Here is an 18,898-nt window from a genome sequence, read left to right as displayed (position 1 = left end):
CCGCTGCACTTCCTCGGCACCGCACTTCCTCACCATCAGTGGGAATCTCCGGCGCCGCACCTCCTCTCCGCCAAACTTTTGAGAATTGCCTAAACAGGTATATCATTATCATAAACTTCTAATACTTTTTATTTACACACCTGTATAATTGCCTATGCTTAATATGAACTGTATAATTATACAAGTGTAATACTGATTTCGTTTACACACCTCCTATGCTAAATTTCTAATACTTTTTGTTTATTGTTTCATCATATGTGCTGATTTCGGCTTAATATGAACTGGTAATTAAAAGTTATTTGTATGTGTGTATGTAGATTTGCACTTAATATGAACAGATTTGTATGTATGTGTGTTAATTGTTGTGATTTTAGGTGGATTTTACATGTTAGTTTTTTAAACACAATGTATATTTAATTGTTTATAGGTTTGTATGTGTGTAAACTGTAAGGCCCCGTTCCCGGTAGCCCTACTTTGGTGTCGGATTTACTCATAAACACAGTTCTTATAAATCAGAGTTAATTAAAACTTTCGCGGATTATAAAATATTAATCATTCGTTACAAAACATTTAATCTTTTCTTTAAAACCATAACATAAGACATCATAGTTAAAACATCGTTTCTTCTATCTTCATATGCCAGCCGTTCAATCCATGCCATTGTCATCCTCATGCCTTCTCGATAAACATATATACCTGCGTGCATACTAAGTTCTAGTTATCAAGCAACTTATCATACAACCACTACATGCAATATATACGTATCCGAAGACACGTAGTCCACTATCTGACCTGCTCACCTTACCACTTAACCTCTTATTTATCCCTACCACTTAACCACTTTAATAACGAATTAACGTTATGCCACTTTGCCACTTTAATAACGAATTAACGTTATGCCACTTTGCCACTTTAATAACGTATAACGTTATGCCACTTTGCCACTTTAATAACGAAGTCACGTATAGGCTCACCCTACCACGTACTACCGTCATGCCACTAACACTCCTACGAGGCTCTTGCCACTTCTAACACACTCTACCTCTACTTGTCTACAACACACTTCATATCATTACATCATTTACAAAATAAACAAGTCACATCATGGCATACATACACACTGACAACCTCTTGGGAATCACTATCCTTGGCGATACGTGCAATATCCGAAGATCGTTCACGCACCGACAAGCATTATATATTAACTACCTCGTATGACTTCTATAGCATACACTTACCACTTAAGGTAAGTGTATTCACACTTCACATCGAGTATGCACACAACCCCGAAAACATAACAAGGAAATGGGGCTAGAAACTCACCTGATTTCGGTTACTTCTTCTGGTACTGGTTATTCCTTCTCGAGCTGTGCACGTCTAACTGTTTAATAATTACAATATCAATTACTATTGCTAATCATATCGTCTTTCTAGTCTCAATTATTACCCACAACGAACGGGGGTTCGGGAGCAGGGTTCTAGGGGCGGCAGCCCCTAGCGGGGGTCCAAGGGGTAGAGCCCCTGGCTGGGGTCGATTTTAAATTGTCTTATCACATTTTTCACTACGATTTTGAATTATTAATTAATTCGTTAACTCATTTTTGTATAAAGAATTAAGCCTAATTCGTTATCAGATCAAGTTCTAATTCGCTATTAAATCACAATCTAATTCGTTATCTGCTTCACTGCCTAATTCGCTAGCTTAATTGGTTATACCGGTTCGTCATCTTAACATAGCGAACTGGCTTCTAATTCTTTATCTCTTCTTAACGAATGGAAGTGACGAATTAGTGTTAGTTCGTTATTCCCCCTTAACGAATTACTTCTGGTTCGTCCTTTCCCCGCTAACGAATTAGGGTTAGGTCAGAAACATTCTCTGACATATGCTACCTCGTACCTGACTTTTCCGGCGCCGCCTTTCGGCGCCGCCGTTGCCGGAAAAACGTGAATCTCGCCGGAAAAGCGAGATCTCACTCGCTTGGCCACCGTTTTCACCGTTTTTCGTCCCGTTCGATCCAAATTTGAGCTAGGGTGATCCCTAAGCTCATTTTAGGTTCGGTTTATACCTGATTCCACCCGGATCTCGTGACTTCAACGGTTTAACGGTGTCGGCTCGTTGTTTCGTGACTAAATCTAACGGGTTTGTATCTCTACAATATCATACTATCATTATCTCGGGTCGGGAAACAATTATTCTTCTTCTTCTTGGTTTCAGCTTAGAGAGAGAGTGAGTAGGATGAGAGAGAGCTAAGTGTGTGTTTTGGGTGGTGTATAGATTATGAGAAATGAATGATAATTGGGTGATTAAGGCTTTTATAATTATGGATCATGGGCTTAAGCCCATGGTTTCATCCTTCTTTCCTTCATGACCCAAGTCCATAACCCATATCCATTAACCAACACTAGCCCGACCCATACTAGCTCCTGCTCTATTTATTTATTTCTCCGCTTACCCGAGTAAACTTCCCCTCTACTATTAAATAATATAATTAACATTATATTAGAAATTTCGGGGTGTTACATAAATGAGCCGAACCCGAACTATACGTTAAAAGTTGTGATTGAAGCAATTGCTGAAATTGATGATATGTTGGAGTTTGAGTCTACTGTTGATCTTACACCAGGCTTCGCTTCAGTAGAGATTGATGAAGATTGTTAGTGTACGCGCATGGATGCCGAGGGAATATTATTTCAGTTCTTGGTTGTGCTTAATTCTGTTGTAACTTATATTTTAATATGTTAACTATTCATGAACTTTTAAAGAAATAACTACAGATGTAAATTCATATAGATCATTTTTTATTTAAAAAAAAAATACAGAAGCAAAATGCGCGCGCGCTGACCCGGACTGCGCGCGCGCTGAACCGGATGGCGCATGCGCGCTGATTCGTATTGCGCGTGCGCTGAACCGGACTGCGTGCGCGCGCTGAACCGGACTGCGCGTGCGCGCTGAACCAGAATCTACGCGCGCGCGCTGACCCTGACTCTGCGCGCGCTCGCTGACCCGGACCACACGCACTGACCCGAACTCTACGCGCGCGCTGACCCGGACTCTGAGCGCGCTGACCCAGACTCTGCGCGCGCGCTGACATAGACTGCGTGCGTGCAAAACCGGACTGCGCGCGTGCTGAACCGGGTCAGCGCGCGCTTTCTTTAATTATTTAACTACATTTTTCTAAATTAGTAAACTAAATAATTCAGAAAATGACGAGTTAGACTCAATTTCACACAACGAAACACATATAAAAAGTACATGGGCATGTACGTGGGATGGGCAAATTTGTTACTCCACGCCAATATTCATTGATATATTTCAAAATTTATATTGTAGCGCAATGATAGTGTACGCTGTAAAAACGGGAGCCAACATGCATATCAAAGTCAATTGGGTCAACAACAAGGTGAGTACTTAATTTCTTTAAATGGAAATTGAATTGCACGCGTTATTATCATATCTTGTCTGAACTGTACACATACTAATCTGCACGCGCGCGCAGATTTGAACTGACTGCGCACGTGCTGATCTGATCCGGGCTCGTGCGTTGTTCTGATCTGAGCGTTATTATGATCCGCGGGCTGTTATGATCTTGTATTATCATTCAATCATAATCTGTAACTTTGAATATGTTATTCTGTAGTGTCCAACTCAACCGGGAAGTATAGAGTGCGGATGTTATATCTTAAACTTCATGAAGGAGATAGTTCGTGACGGACTTGACATACTCGTCAATAACAATATAAGTGTAATTTACTCTTTTATTGGTTTGTTGTGATCGAATGTGTTTTGACCCGACCAAGTTTGTAACGTCTTTTTTTTCTTCTTAGGTTGGTGGAGGCAAAGAGGTATACACGGATGCGGATCTTGACGTGGTTCGTGAAGAATGGGCAAGCTATGCGGTTCAGTTTGTTTTGCGAGAATGATTTCTTGTATTGACTAAAAAAATATTTTTTGTAACATTTTGATGTAGGATGCTTAATTAAGAAATGAAATAAAAGGTTTATTTTGTATAATTGTGTCATTAATTTAAATATTAGAATGCATAATAATAATAATAATAATAATAATAATAATAACAATAATAATAATAAATAAATAATTTTTTTTTAAAAAAATAATACCATGACTCGCAACTTTGCGTGTCATGTCATAAATGAGAGTCATAATGTGTAAGTCATAAATGTGAATGTGAGTCATAAAGGCGAGTCATAAAATGTGAGTCATGGTAAAGACTTTGGCCTTTGGGTGAGAGGTCCAGGGTTCGATTCCTGGCAATGGTGGTTTAATGTAAATAATAGGAGGAAAGTATTAACATTCAAAAAAAAAAAAAAATGTGAGTCATAAATTATGACTCGCGAGTGTGAGTCATAATTGATTTATGACTGGGCTATCAATGACTCGCATTTGCAAGTCATCTATACCCATTTATGACTCGCAATGCGAGTCATTAAAAGTCTTTTTTCTAGTAGTGTTTAATTTCCTAGAATTAGGAAAATGCATTGATCACAATACAAATCAAGATGGAATTTAACATCAGAATATTCATCACACTAAAAGTTAGTTGCTCAAAGTCTAAGAGACAAATCAAGCTGGCCAAAATCTTCTTAAACACTCTCATCTTAAAACTATAACCACTAGAACTAAACCTTCCAACATGTTCTTGATGGTTAATCCCGGTCACAACCAGCGGTTGCACTTGCACTTGTCTACCATGGCTCGAGCCACCAGAACCCGATCTTGACTTGGGTTGTAGTTGGCTAAAGTACGCTGAATGAGTTTTTAACACTTGAAACGACTTCACGGTTCTTCTTAGCTAAGTTTCTTTCTATTTTATGAGCATTTTGGTGGCCTCCAAGTGCTTGTGAGCTATAGAATTTTCTTCAGCAGTAGTTGCAAGGGAAAACTCGTTGTTCGGGGTTGTTTAGAGGGGACAAATTAGTCGATAACGAAGGCGAATTGAGGTCATTTTCGGGTAAGTTTAGATTGAAGAAACTCATGGCTTGAAATCTTGAATGTGTTATAAGGTGAGTTTGAAAATGGTTTGTTTTAAGTACATGAATAGGGCGTTTATGTTACGTTATATAAGGTGTTAAATGGTGAGTGTTGGTTAATATTAATATAAAATTGTGGATAGAGATATCTAGGAGAATGAGTGGGAGGCGAAGAGTTGTCGCCTCCAGTAGTGGCAACCATGGAGTCTCTTGTCGGTCACACTTTCTCATTTTATAACATGCACTAGAATATCATAAATGGATATAGACCATTATTACTATATAAAAAAAAGTTGATAAGCTTATTAGTAATTAATTAGTTTTTTTACTGTTTTACTATAATCATTCAAAGTTTTATTTTTTCTTTGAAATTATTCAAGTTTCATTAGTTATTTTAGTCTATAAATATTTCCAATAAATATTAAAATTTATGAAAGTAAGTAATCTATATGAGTAGTCTTGATTATCGTTTGGTTAAATTTAAAGAAAAGTAACAAAAAGAATTCTTAGAAAGTGCATAAAGAAAAATCTAGTATATTATTTAATTACAACGGACGGTGAATATGGTAAGGATAAGACTCGGGGATATACAAGGTTGGTTCGTGAGACAGCGAGGTCCACATTTATTTAAGGCCTTAAAGTTAAAAAAAATTATTATATATAGATATATTATAATGGATAAAGTAACTCAAAGTAACGTATTAGTATGGTGGTTGTTAATAAAGAATTGGTTGAGTTCAAAACTTGTAATAAGTATATTTTTTTTCTTAACAATTGTCATGAAAATGCCACAAAATCTTGTTTCAATTTAGGCCTCGACATTCGTTGAGCCCGCCCTAGAGATATACCATGACATTCAGGGCATTAAAATGAGTTGGCAAGAGTTAACGAGTGACATATCACTCACCTCATGAGTTAAGGTGCGGTAAATGAAATGTAGGTTAAAATATTAACGAACTTTAAAATTCTCTACACACAATAATTTAAAAATTAGTTTTACATTAGAGAGAGAGAGAGGTGATATATGACACATATGCAGTCTACATACTCAAGCAGTCATGTCATAATGAACTAATGAGGTTAGACTCTATTAGTAGAAATCTCATCGAAGAAAAATAAGTTGAAAGTTAAGACTCAAGCAGTCATGCCAGCCGGTTGATCAAATTTTAGACTATAAAAATCTAATATCCTTGTTAAAAATAAACATGAGACACCAAATAGAAGGAATGTAAATTAAACAATTTAATAGTAATAATAATTATTATTATTATTATTATTATTATTATACGACCAAAACTCTTCCATCAAGATGACTTCAAATCTTGCATTGATTTCAGAAATTAAGTACAAAATGGTGATGGGAGTATAGTTTCAGTTTAATATAGTAACCAACATTTTGTCTTCAATTAAACCAGCAAGAATGATTCCTTTACAAAACACACATGAGTATATGATATGTTTTGAATATATACTATGACGCCCTTAACTACTATCACTAGCTAGTAAATACACCCTTATAATTCAAAGCAAAAGGTAAATGACATGTGAGAAATGTTACGGATACTTTGTACTAATGATTAGTTTAGTCATGACTCAAGTATATTCTTGTAAGACTAAAATCACTACATATTTTTTTTTCCTTTTAACTATTAGTTTAAATTGCCACCCATATATGCAATAGTTGGATAGATCTCGTGAGGCCTAATCAATCTAGTGATGTTTGCCAAGAGTGGGATTCAAACCTACGATGCCAAACAAAAGAAACTCTTAAGTGAACATTGGATAAAACTCATGACCACCATATCATAGTGGTGTTCATGTTTTTGTTATATCTCCTATTTCTGTCTTTTTGGTTAAAAAATTGTCTTGCTAGCTACTTCATAAAAAGAACCTATCAGTTATAATCTGGTTAGGATTTACATATATTTCAATAAAAGAAGAAAAAGAAAGAAAACACAGTATAACTTAATAAACAAAACAAAATAATTTGTAATTTCCAACGTTGTGTAGTGGTAGGAAGTCTAGGTTTTTTAATGGAGATTCAAGTTCAATAATTACAGACAACACTTTGGGAAGACATGTGTGGCTCAATGAAAGAATACCGAGATCTTTGTGATCTCCGGTTCGATCATGTGGGTATCCGGGTTTAACACCATTGGACCTTTGGGTGTGTAAGTTTTCGCTGGAACTGTAAATAACTTGGAAGCGTTTGAGGGCTTCGTACGACTGGATTAAGCCAACTGGCGTTAAAAAAATAACTTTTAACAATTAATAATTCCTATACACAGAAGTCCGTAGTACGTGTAGTGCATGGATTCGTATGTTTAGTGATATAACCTAATTAAAATGAAGAGGGAGGCACGCACATGGGGATAAGGGGAAATGTTCTCCAATCGTCAAAAGCGATGCAAATGAAAAATAATTAATTGACATTAATATTAGATTATAATATACTAAGGAAATAATTGTACCATGATTAATTAACATGATACGATGATCTTCTCTGTCGGCTATGTTTGCGGTGAGTTTGGTTCTCTAATATACAGACATAATGCAGTGAGGAGGAGAGATAATCTTACAATGTTGTTGCCTTCTAGCAAACCATAGGTCCATTATATTTTCTAGATGTTCTATGCTAATTGTCTTTGTAATATTCTTTTAAATACATAAAAAGTAAGAACATGCAGTTTTGTATTTCTTGAATATTGGCAAGCAGTTAAATAATTTTAGATGACTTTGAACTCGAGTTAAGAGAAATATAAGTGTTAGCTTGAGAACGTATAACTCTTCAGGTTTTGAACAACTTTTAGTCTATGTATTTTGAGCTGACTAGATGCCATTAGTTAAAACGTTACATCAATACCACGTAGATAGGAAGCCATTGACTAACCACACATTTTTAACTAATGCATTTGAGTAACTAAAAATTAAATAAATAAGAAACAAAGTTGGATTGTTACTTTGAGAGTGGACCCCACTTAACATGATGGATCTCATTATTGTGGTGGATTATAATAAATAAAAATGTTAAACAGGAGAGATCCAAGTGTTGTAAGCAACTTTAAGATGTGATTTTTAACAAACATTTTTATTAAGACCATTAATACCGGTCAAGTAGCTCATATATCACTCTCTAACTTATTAAGATCCAATTATTTTATTATTATTTTTTTTTTGTTTTGAACTTGATTACACTAATAATAACACTAATTAAAGCAATTTTTTAACAGCAAACTCAACTACTCAAGTCCAATAACCTACTCCTAATTTACACCATTTAGTTAACAATGGAACTTGAATAACCTACGTACACCTGATTTACACCATGTAGTTCACAATAGAACTTGAACCTTCACTATTTGAAAGGATTCTAGTCTTCTACAATATCACCACACATTGATATATGCCATTGAGCATTTAGCTACTCCTGATTTAGCTACAAGTTCTTTTACTTACAAAATAATAAGTTAAGTGGAACTTTTAAATGTTAGCTAAACGTTTAATAGAATGTATAAACCAGCTTTTCGTTTAACGTTATTGGTCATTTGTAAAGTTTAGTCATTACATGATAAAAAGCTCAAAAACTAGATAAAACATAATGCCTCAAATATAGTACCTACCACTTACATGCAAACTACTCTCTTTACTCTTGGAGTCTTGGTCCAGATAATTGCATGACAAGTGCATGCATTGCTTCCGTTCAAAAATTACCGTAAAAATGACATATAACTAAGGGTGCAAAAACGAGTCGAGCCGAACCGAGCCCGAGCTCAATTAGGCTTGAGCTTAGCTCGTTTTGACTTATGAGGGCTCGAGTTCAAGATTGGCTCGTTTTGAGCTCTTTTCCTAAAGTTTAAGCTCGGCTCCTGAGTTGTTTTTACAAGCTCAAGCTTGGCTAGGGCTCGACTCGTTTATTATCTATTAATTAATTTATATACATTTTTTTTTATTTTGAGAAAAAGCTTAGAAGAGCATAAGCTTGGCTCGAGCTTGTCTATGAAATGTGAACTTAATACAATGAAGTCCAAAAGATGTCAAACTTAAAAATACACAAGGCTCGTTAAGACTCGACGAGACTAAACGAAATTTCCAGACAAGGCTTGATTTTGGGTTCGATAACTAAATGAGCTTTATTTGAGGCTCAGGCTCGGCTCAAACTCGAAAAATCTTGGCTCATTTCGAGCTTTTTATCATGTAATGTTTTGAGTAGCTCGGCTTATTTGCACCCCTACATGGAGCAATGACTTATATCGCTTGCATAACTCCATAACTTTGCAAGGGAAGCAGCATGGATAATGTCTAAAGGTAACAAGGGTCAGTATGCCTTTTCAACACCTTCTAAGTAACAATTGCTTAGAGATCACATATGGTGCTCTCTTCATCATAATATTTTTGTTATCTATTCATGTAATGTCTTTGATCATGAAAACATGATAGCTTAGTGATTGATAAAACTCAAGGTACCTTAGGTTATTTTAAGGAACATTAGAAGTTTAATCGGTTTAGAAACTTATTATGGAAGTCTTTGCGTGATCTCTAGTCATTTCATGTACCTAACTTGACCACCTAAAATGGCTCTCTACAATTAGAAAATCATGTGGTTATCATTATTTTGAGGTTTCAATCTAGTTACTATGATATGCCCATGTAGGAGACATTCCAACCACAAGAATCAATTAGTCTCGATACATACATACATTCTCTTGTTTCTTCATCGAACTTAAACCTATGACATACCAAACATGAATAGTTCCATCACTAACTCAGTGTTCCACTCATATTTGCTTTCTTAATTTCTCCATGTATACATTTAAGAAAGCCTATGAAAATCAAACTTGATAAGGTGAAACCTTTGATGCTAACTCTTTGATTTTATGATTGGCTATTGGTAATTGTTTGGAAACTAGACCTTGTAAATGTGTGTGTGTATATATATATGTTATAAAACTAGATCCCATGATCTAGGTGATTAATATAAAACCTATAGTTTATCTATATATAGTTCAAGAAAGATAAATAGTTGCCATAAAGGAATTGTAATTTCAAGAATCATTACAAGGAGAATATGTTTAACTCTTAACAAAACCCTGAAAATGTTTTTGATTTCCTTAAAATAGTTAAAACGTTTTTAATACCATTTGATGCATAAGTTAGTCTGACTAGACAACATTCAGACCATAAGCGCAAACATATAGTTTGATCCAAGGTATACACATTTTACCGATGAAAAGCTAAAACAGTCTAGTAAGAACAGACTTTGCATAATAATGCACAACTCATCGAAGCATGCATGTATACATGCTCCAAGCTTTCTTTTATTATTATTTTTTATATTTTTAACTGCATTTCCTTGAAACCAAACCTTACACATTTCAACATCCCGTCGTATGATAACCAGCTTCATGGCAAAGCACGGCTTGACAACCTTGTTATATAAAAACTTATATAAATTTTAGTATATACCTTAGAGATTCCCATATAAATAGTACATTATAAGAGTTTTCACAATAGCGAATTTAAAAAACGTGATCACATAAGCATGTGTCCACTATATGTCTAAAATTTGCTCCTTAAAAAGTAAATTTGGTTTCGAAAACACCCCAATAGTAACCCTTCTCTCTTCCCACCCGAATGACATGATTCAATTTTGACTTTCTTGCACAAAAACGTTTATTCTCTCTTCTCCTCCACATCTTTTCATCTCTTCTTAATAATACCCGAAACTGGTCTATTCCGCATACTCTAAAATACTCTAATGATATATACTTAGAAAATACAGAGATGGACAGTGCTTCGGAAATGGATAGAATCAATGTAAGTCAAATTTGCAATATTGGCATGGTGCTTCCATATATTTGTGGGCAAGGCCCATTTTTGTTGTTTTAGAACATTATGATCCTCAAAACTTAGGAAAACGAAATGACCAATGATAGTGAAATATCATCACATGTTAAAAGCTTTGAGGTGAGGTTTAGGTCGCTCCGATCAATTGTGGTGGTACATAGTAAAGATCATGTTTGATCGTATGTACAAGATTTCAGAACTTTATAAAAAGTATTTATTTGTTACTATTTTCATGAAAAAAATGTGATCTAATTTTATAATGAATAATAAGGTACATGTTTTCTTTTTGAATCTTCGTGTTTAATCATTTATGCCGCATGCACAATATTTTTAAGAACTTCCAATTGTGTAAGCTACTATTTGATTAAAAAGATTTGTCGCATATTCGTCAGTGAAGATAGACCGGAACTTTCAATAAGCCATCCATAGCGTTTAGTTAGAAAACCGAATATGGGTAAAAACTGATGAATCACTAACCTATATGCCAACAAGTAGGCTAGAAACTTTTGTATTATACATGTTAAATAAAGAAAATATTAAATTAAAATTAAATATTTAGTAATAGAGATATAGAAATAAGTATATAAACAATAATAAATATACGATAGATCGAATAAAAGAAGCGGAAAAAGTAAATGATAATTTAAAGTTAAGAAAGAGAATCGAAAACAAACTTATTTATTAAGTAAAAAAACAGACAATCGGAAAGGTACACAAGGCCTAAAAAATTATGACAAGTGTGTTGGCCCAGACGGATCAAACAATCGAATCAAACGAACTTATCAAACAAACTAACACGGGATATTGGGGTAACGACCCTCGACTCTTTTCATATAATCAAACGAACTTAACAAACGAACTTCACGAACTTAACAAACGTACATGGAGATAAGACTTTTTGACTCTCTCTTAACTCCCTCTCAACTCTCTCAACTCTCACCAATAAAACTAATAAACTATACCATATTTATAGACTCACTAAACTTGCTCTCCAAGACATACCTTTCCTAAACCTACTACAATTCAAATAACTAAATTATAACTTAACAAAATAAACTTTAACTTTACTAATAATTCAAGATTAATCCTTCATTCACCCCCTTAATCTTGAATTGTATTTCTTCTTGCATTTGTTCCTCCTTTTCAACTAACTATAGCATACTTGCTTCACTGATTCTTCAATCTTAGCATTCGTTCCTTCCGCACTTAACTTTGAAACCACATTGTCATTTTCTTTCTCGAATCACTTCTTCTCATCAACTCGTTCTTGACTAATACTTTCACGAACTCCAAACAAATCATTCGGGATCGTTCCAAACCGAATATCCTTCACTTTCATAATCGATTTCACATCATAACTTTCTTTCTTTTCAACTTCAAAGTTATTAGGATTACAACATACCTGAAGCTTGATGTTGTACGTCTTATTCAGATTTCTCTGAACCTTCATCAACAATCTCTCTTTCTGATCATATAGCCTCAATGTACCATTGGCTATTTCAATCTTACGTCCTTCTTCATCCAACTTTCCCAAGCTAAGAGGATTGATCTTCAACTTAGGGATATAGAAAACATCACAAAACGTTTTCGTTTCACCAGTCTTACTTATTACAGTCACATTACCTTTACCTTTGATTTCGATCTCGGATCCATCACCAAACTTCACTTGACCCGAAACTCCTTCATCCAAGTTAGTAAAGAACTCTTTCTTTCCTGACATATGATGACTAGCACCATTGTCTAAGTACCATGTACCTTCACTCTTTTCATCCTTTTCAAAAACACCAGGGATAACCCTTTCTTCATTCAAACTTACCTTATTTATTGAACCAACTGCCATGAACAAAGAAGGATCAACGTCATCTCCTTTCTTTGTCAGATTTACTTCATCGTTCCCTTTACTCGGTTCTTTACATTCATTCGAGTAGTGCCCAATCTTATCACAGTTGTAGCACGTTACATACTTCCTTCTATCTTCCCATTCTTCAGGGTTCCTTTTCGGTATTCACCCCGTTCATCATTCTTTCTTTCACCAATCCATCTTTGGTTCCCTCTTCCTCGTCCGTTGTATCTTCCACGGCCTCTACCATGTCCTCGGTAGTTTTCAACTTTCTTTTCGTTTTGGGTGAACAAGAGCTGACTTTGGGATGAACTTCCATTCACATTCTTGAACTTGTTTCTTTCTTCATATGCCTTCAAACGTCCAACCACATCTTCAAACGCCATTGTTTCGATGTCTGCGAGTAGCTCCATCGAATAAACAATAGGTAAACATTTATCCGGCATAGAGTTCAAGAACTTTCTTACCAAAACCTCTTCTTCAAGTACCGCTCCTAAGCTTTTGTACTTTGATTGTACTCCACCCAACTTCGCTGCATAATCATCAATACTTTCTGTCTCCCCCATCTTCAATGCATCTAACTCGGTTCTTAGCATTTGAACACGAGCTTTCTGAGTTCTTTCTGCACCAAGATAATGAACTCTTAACGCTTCCCAAACATTTTTCGGTTCTGAATACTTGGCCATCTGAAGCATCACATCTTCAGGTAGGGTTTGAAAGATAACACCCAATGCCATAAACTTCTTTCTTTCTTCAATTCCAGTCCCCTTTTCCTTATCAATCGCATCATGCAAACCATTCGCACCCAAAATAATTTTCACTATAACCGACCATGACGTGTAGTTGGTTGAAGTTAACTTTGGTGCTTGTAACACAAAACTACCTATCGTTTCTTTCATTGTTCCTGAACTTCCTGCTTCTTTATCACTGGCCATGACTCGATGATCGATCTTTTATATCGATAAGTGGCTTCTTTACCATGATCAAACTCTTGTTGTGATCGGCTGCTCTCTTCGAACTTTAGTACTAGCTTTGTGTAGCTCTGATACCAATTGTTGGCCCAGGCGGATCAAACAATCGAATCAAACGAACTTATCAAACAAACTAACACGGGATATTGGGGTAACGACCCTCGACTCTTTTCATATAATCAAACGAACTTAACAAACGAACTTTACGAACTTAACAAACGTACATGGAGATGAGACTCTTTGACTCTCTCTTAACTCCCTCTCAACTCTCTCAACTCTCACCAATAAAACTAATAAACTAGACCTATTTATAGACTCACTAAACTTGTTTTCCAAGACATACATTTCCTAAACCTACTACAATTCAAATAACTAAATTATAACTTAACAAAATAAACCTTTAACTTTACTAATAATTCAAGATTAATCCTTCAAAGTGGAACTTTCATTTGCTTAATTACTATACAGATTTGTCAAAAATCTATATTAAGATAAAATGATGATTAATTCAAGTGGAGTTGTAACTTTTTATGAGGGTGTCATTTTAGTTGAATAAAAACTGAAGTGTGATTTCGTCACTATATGCGTTTATGTGAAAAAAAATAAAAAGCAGAAGTTGACATTTTTGAAATTGACAAATAGCTAGTGGAAACAAGTGTTATCACCACTTCCATTGGGACACTTTGATTCATAATTCCATTCTCATCCATGATCTCATCTCCTTCGGACCATAAGTAAATCTATATCTTGCTTGTCCATTTCTAATTGTTCGTGCACAGTAAATTTAGTATTCCTTACTTTCTAAAACAAGTATTTTCACTCTATTTCATACTAACCATCACTTTCTCCACTCTTAGATTTGTTAGATCGCGTCTCGTACGCAGAATAACAAGTGGAATGGAACTGGTCTATGTGAGGAAATGAAAAGAAAAAAAATATATATGGTTCGTCAATGAATTCATGGAATCAACGATTACATAAGAAATCCCATTCCTTCCCAGCTCCTTCTTTTACATTTCATTCCGTCTTATTTTTTCGACACCGCCACCACCACCACTGTTATAATTGTTTTAATATTATTATTATTTCAAATGTTTATCATATTATAACACCTCGTATGCTGATTTTTTTTCCTTTTAGAAGGGCTTAGTTTTGGGCCAGTATATACCTAAAAAGTGCAAATTCAGGCCATAGTTTTGGGCCAAACTATTTAGGGCTTAGGCCTCTTAAAAACTAATTCAGTAATCTTTTTTTCAATATAAATATTTGAGATGCCTCATAAAAACTATAAACGATAATATATTAATAATTATTTACAGAATATTTTTTAACTATAGTAATATATTTTGGTTTTCTATGGTTCTCTCAAACGAAATATCTTTTTTATTCTTTTTATGCACATGGAATTAAAACATAGTTTTATGGTTGGTTAAGCCATCTCCAATATATGTATTAACATTTAATGGTTAGCTTAATATCTATCAAAACTTTGTATAAAAGAATAACAAAAAATCTGACGTGGCACTCTCTAGTGGTTCTCCACACCCTTTTATGCTGACATAGTACCAACCATATTCATTTTTTTGCTTTATAGTGAACTCCTAGACGTTTAACCCGTTTAAGCTTAAAATTTTGCGGGTCAAAAGACCTGTCGAATTCTCCAAACTAGGATAATCCTAAATGGTTCATAACTAGATGTTCACTTATTAAACGGATTCACCAAACCCACTGCATGCCGCAATTTGCTAAAGTTATTAACTAAATGTTTATCTGTTCTAGGCTACTTCCATAAGTGCAACAATATACATCATATACATAAGTACTTAGGCATATTGTTAAATGCAAGAACGAAGGTAATGTGTAACAAATAAAAGTTTTTGATTCTAATGTTAAAAGTATTTTAGCTCCCTTTTTATATATTTGATGTGCATATTTTGATTGTGTACATGTAGCGTAATACCAAGGTGCATCTAAGGTTTCAATTTTTGGCTTCTTATAGATTCTACAAAAGCAGTAAACTAGAGATGGAACTTGAAGCCATTAAACGAGTAACTTTTAAATATGTTAATGATTGATATATGGAAATAGAATAGGTAGTACCGAGTAGGAGGTTGATATTTGTTTGTTATATGCCCGTGTAGTACATAATGTCATCACTATTTACAAACATTAACGCACCTGAATCTTCACAACGAAGGTCCCGTCCGTGCTCAGATTCTGATATGTATATTATGGATTAGGGGTTTGCATCGTTCAATTTATAGCGTTAACCAAAATCGAGCTGAACTTAATGTATAAACTAAGAATTCCAATGGCTTTGGCTACTATAACCTTCCCAACCACAACTTTTTATTTTTTCTAGGCATTTCACCAAACTTTATAAAACAAGTTGTTCTTTCCCTTAACGGACTTGAGCAGACTACCCTGACTCGTTGTATTTAAACATGCATATAACAGTTTTTAAATGTGCAAAATTTCCCTTTCATGTTCTTTGTTTTTTATTGACTTGACCAAATTGCCCCCGACCCGTTTGGTTTTTTAATATACAAACCTGCATACCCACAAGGTTACAATTTAAATCTGTTAATGACCGCAAACAACACACCACTAATGAAATGTTGGTGGCGCCTTAAATCTAAACTGAATTCTCTATGAGCATAACTCGTTCTATAATTGTGTTCGAGTCATAGAAGATGGAACAATATTCTTTTAAAACTTCAAATTGCATGCCCATGGAAAGGTATGTATAAAGATAACGCGTCTTTGATATGTAAAAACCTCTTTTACCATCTCAGTGTCTAGCCGTATATGTATCGTGATTCACTCTTTCGCATCTTACTTTTCACCCCTCCTATAACGGATACCCTAAGATATGATATGAAAGAGTATAAATTGAACGAAAATCATAAACAATACACAATAAAAAGGAATGAACAAACCAATATTAATATAATATGTTTCATTCAACTATGATATAAATTTGATACATAATATATTTTTAATAACGTTGACAAACCTCTTGCCCTTTCATACGCATATATTGTCTTATTATATATTTTACTTAATCCAACCTGCTTGTAAGACTAAACAAAATAATGGAATTAATTCGTTAAAACATTAAACACATTTCAACTTTTTTAACTTTAAAACCATTCAAACTATAATATTCTTTTTATAAATTGATATAGTTAAAAAACCATATATAACACATGACTATAGCTATTATTATCAAGGGCGTAGCTTAGTTGAGGCCAGGGGTGGCCCCGTCCCCTCCGTTTTTGACTCGGCAGTGTGAATTTATCCTTTTTTGGTCGAAATATTTTATAGATGGTGTAAATTTGCTCGTTTTCGACCGAAATTTTGAGGCCGGTTTTGCTCGGTAGCGTAAAATTGACCTTTTTTGTCCGAAAATTTTTATATTTAGTGTAAATTTTCCAGTTTCCGACCGAAATTTTGAGCCTGGCTTCCTCCGTTTTTTCGCTCGGCAGTGTAAATTTATCATTTTTCAGCCTATAAAATTTTTATACATAGTGTAAATTCACCCGTTTCCGACTGAAATTTTGAGTCCGGTCTCTTCCGTTTTTTCGCTCAGCAGTGAATATTTATCATTTTTCAGCCGAAAATTTGTATACATGGTGTAATTCACCCGTTTCCGACCGAAATTTTGAGCCCGCCCCCCTCTAGTCTATGAATTTTTTTATACGTATTGAGTCCGTCCCTCTCAACGTGTATGCCCAAGCTTAAATGAAATAACTTGTATGAAACAAGTTTACGTAACAAAATATTAATTTGTTACACCAAAAATATTCCAATAATTATAATGAAAAGCGGCTATATTTCAACCCTTTTATTCTTATATAAAATACAAAATGAATTAACAAAAACAAAATGGTAATCATTATCGAACATGGGTGCCACCTTCATTTGCGCCTTAAATTCTCCAAACCCAACAACCATATACTTTATTTCATCTTAAATTTTTAATAATATTCGACAAAAATCCAACACTTATATACCAACTCAAATGAAACCTCAAACTCAATCCCACAATGTCTCAAAAACCACCTCTAATTATTTTGTTTATTATCCTCTATATTTTCCTCACTTCAAACTCATTCAATGCACTCACACCACCAAAACAAAAAACTAAACCACAAACCAATATCATCAACCAGTTCTTAACTCTTCAAAACAAGGCTCGAGCCGCCCTGCGAATGCCACCACTCGTGTGGGACGCAGGTCTAGCACGATATGCTGACATGTACGCTAGACAAAGGCGTCAAGATTGCTTGCTAAAGCATTCGAATGGACCGTATGGGGAGAATATATTTTGGGGTAGTGGTGATGGGTGGACACCGGCTCAAGCAGCATTGGTGTGGGTCGCGGAGCAACGTTGGTATAGCTATGGCTCGAATAAGTGTTACGGAGGAAGGGAGTGTGGGCATTATACACAAATTGTGTGGAAAAAGACTAAGAGGATTGGGTGTGCTAGAGTTACATGTTTTGGTGGTAGAGGTGTTTTCATGACATGTAATTATTATCCTCCGGGTAATTATATTGGTGAGAAACCTTATTGAGTGATTATTATTGTATTTTTGGTAGACAGCATGCCAATAAATCAAAATGTGTCTTATCTTGTATCCAAAACATTAAAGAGAGTTTAGAGACAGATTAATGATATGTGGAATAAATTATGTGAGTTAATATGTCTTTAAGTCTAATAGATTAAAATGATCTATTCGGGTTCTTTGTACTTTTCTAAGTGTTATAAATAATGCACATGCATGTATGTGATCAATGTGTATATGCATAAAATAGAGTTACAAATTCGGTGAATTACATAGTGTAAACTCGCATAAAATATAGAGTGAACTTCGGTTTTGATCCATGTGAATTTATTTTGAATATTTATTGTACAATAATTTTATTTAACTATTAATTTTAATTGATAGTTGTTTTAAAAAATCTATCAATTTAAGTCCAAGCAATTAACGTCATCTACTCAACCGTTAAATATGTGAGATTCAGTAAAAAAAAAATGGTAGCATTTTCACCTAAAAGTAATAAAAGCAACACATATTAAAGTTCATAATCAATAAAAAAAAAGTGTTACAAGAATGACCTAAAATCTCACCATATACTCTTATTGGATCAAAAAATGTTGCCAATCATTGCTTACCATCCACAGATTAATAGTGCGAAGGAACCCTAAATTATAAATCGTTAATGATGAACTCTTCCGTTTTGATTAAAA

At 34.6% G+C, this 18,898-nt stretch overlaps 1 pseudogene; it reads left to right on the top strand.

Moving 5' to 3' along the window:
* Window positions 1–17,674: 17,674 nt before the first annotated feature.
* On the top strand, window positions 17,675–18,410 carry LOC143550770 (pathogenesis-related protein PR-1 pseudogene; annotated as a pseudogene).
* Window positions 18,411–18,898: the final 488 nt, after the last annotated feature.

This window comes from Bidens hawaiensis, unplaced genomic scaffold (assembly GCF_021521415.1).
Source record: "Bidens hawaiensis isolate Kalapana, Puna unplaced genomic scaffold, B.hawaiensis_p1.1 tig00016188_1, whole genome shotgun sequence".
Classification (NCBI taxonomy): domain Eukaryota; kingdom Viridiplantae; phylum Streptophyta; class Magnoliopsida; order Asterales; family Asteraceae; genus Bidens; species Bidens hawaiensis.
Note: the sequence above shows the minus strand (reverse complement) of the source record. Positions and strands in the feature narration are given on the sequence as shown.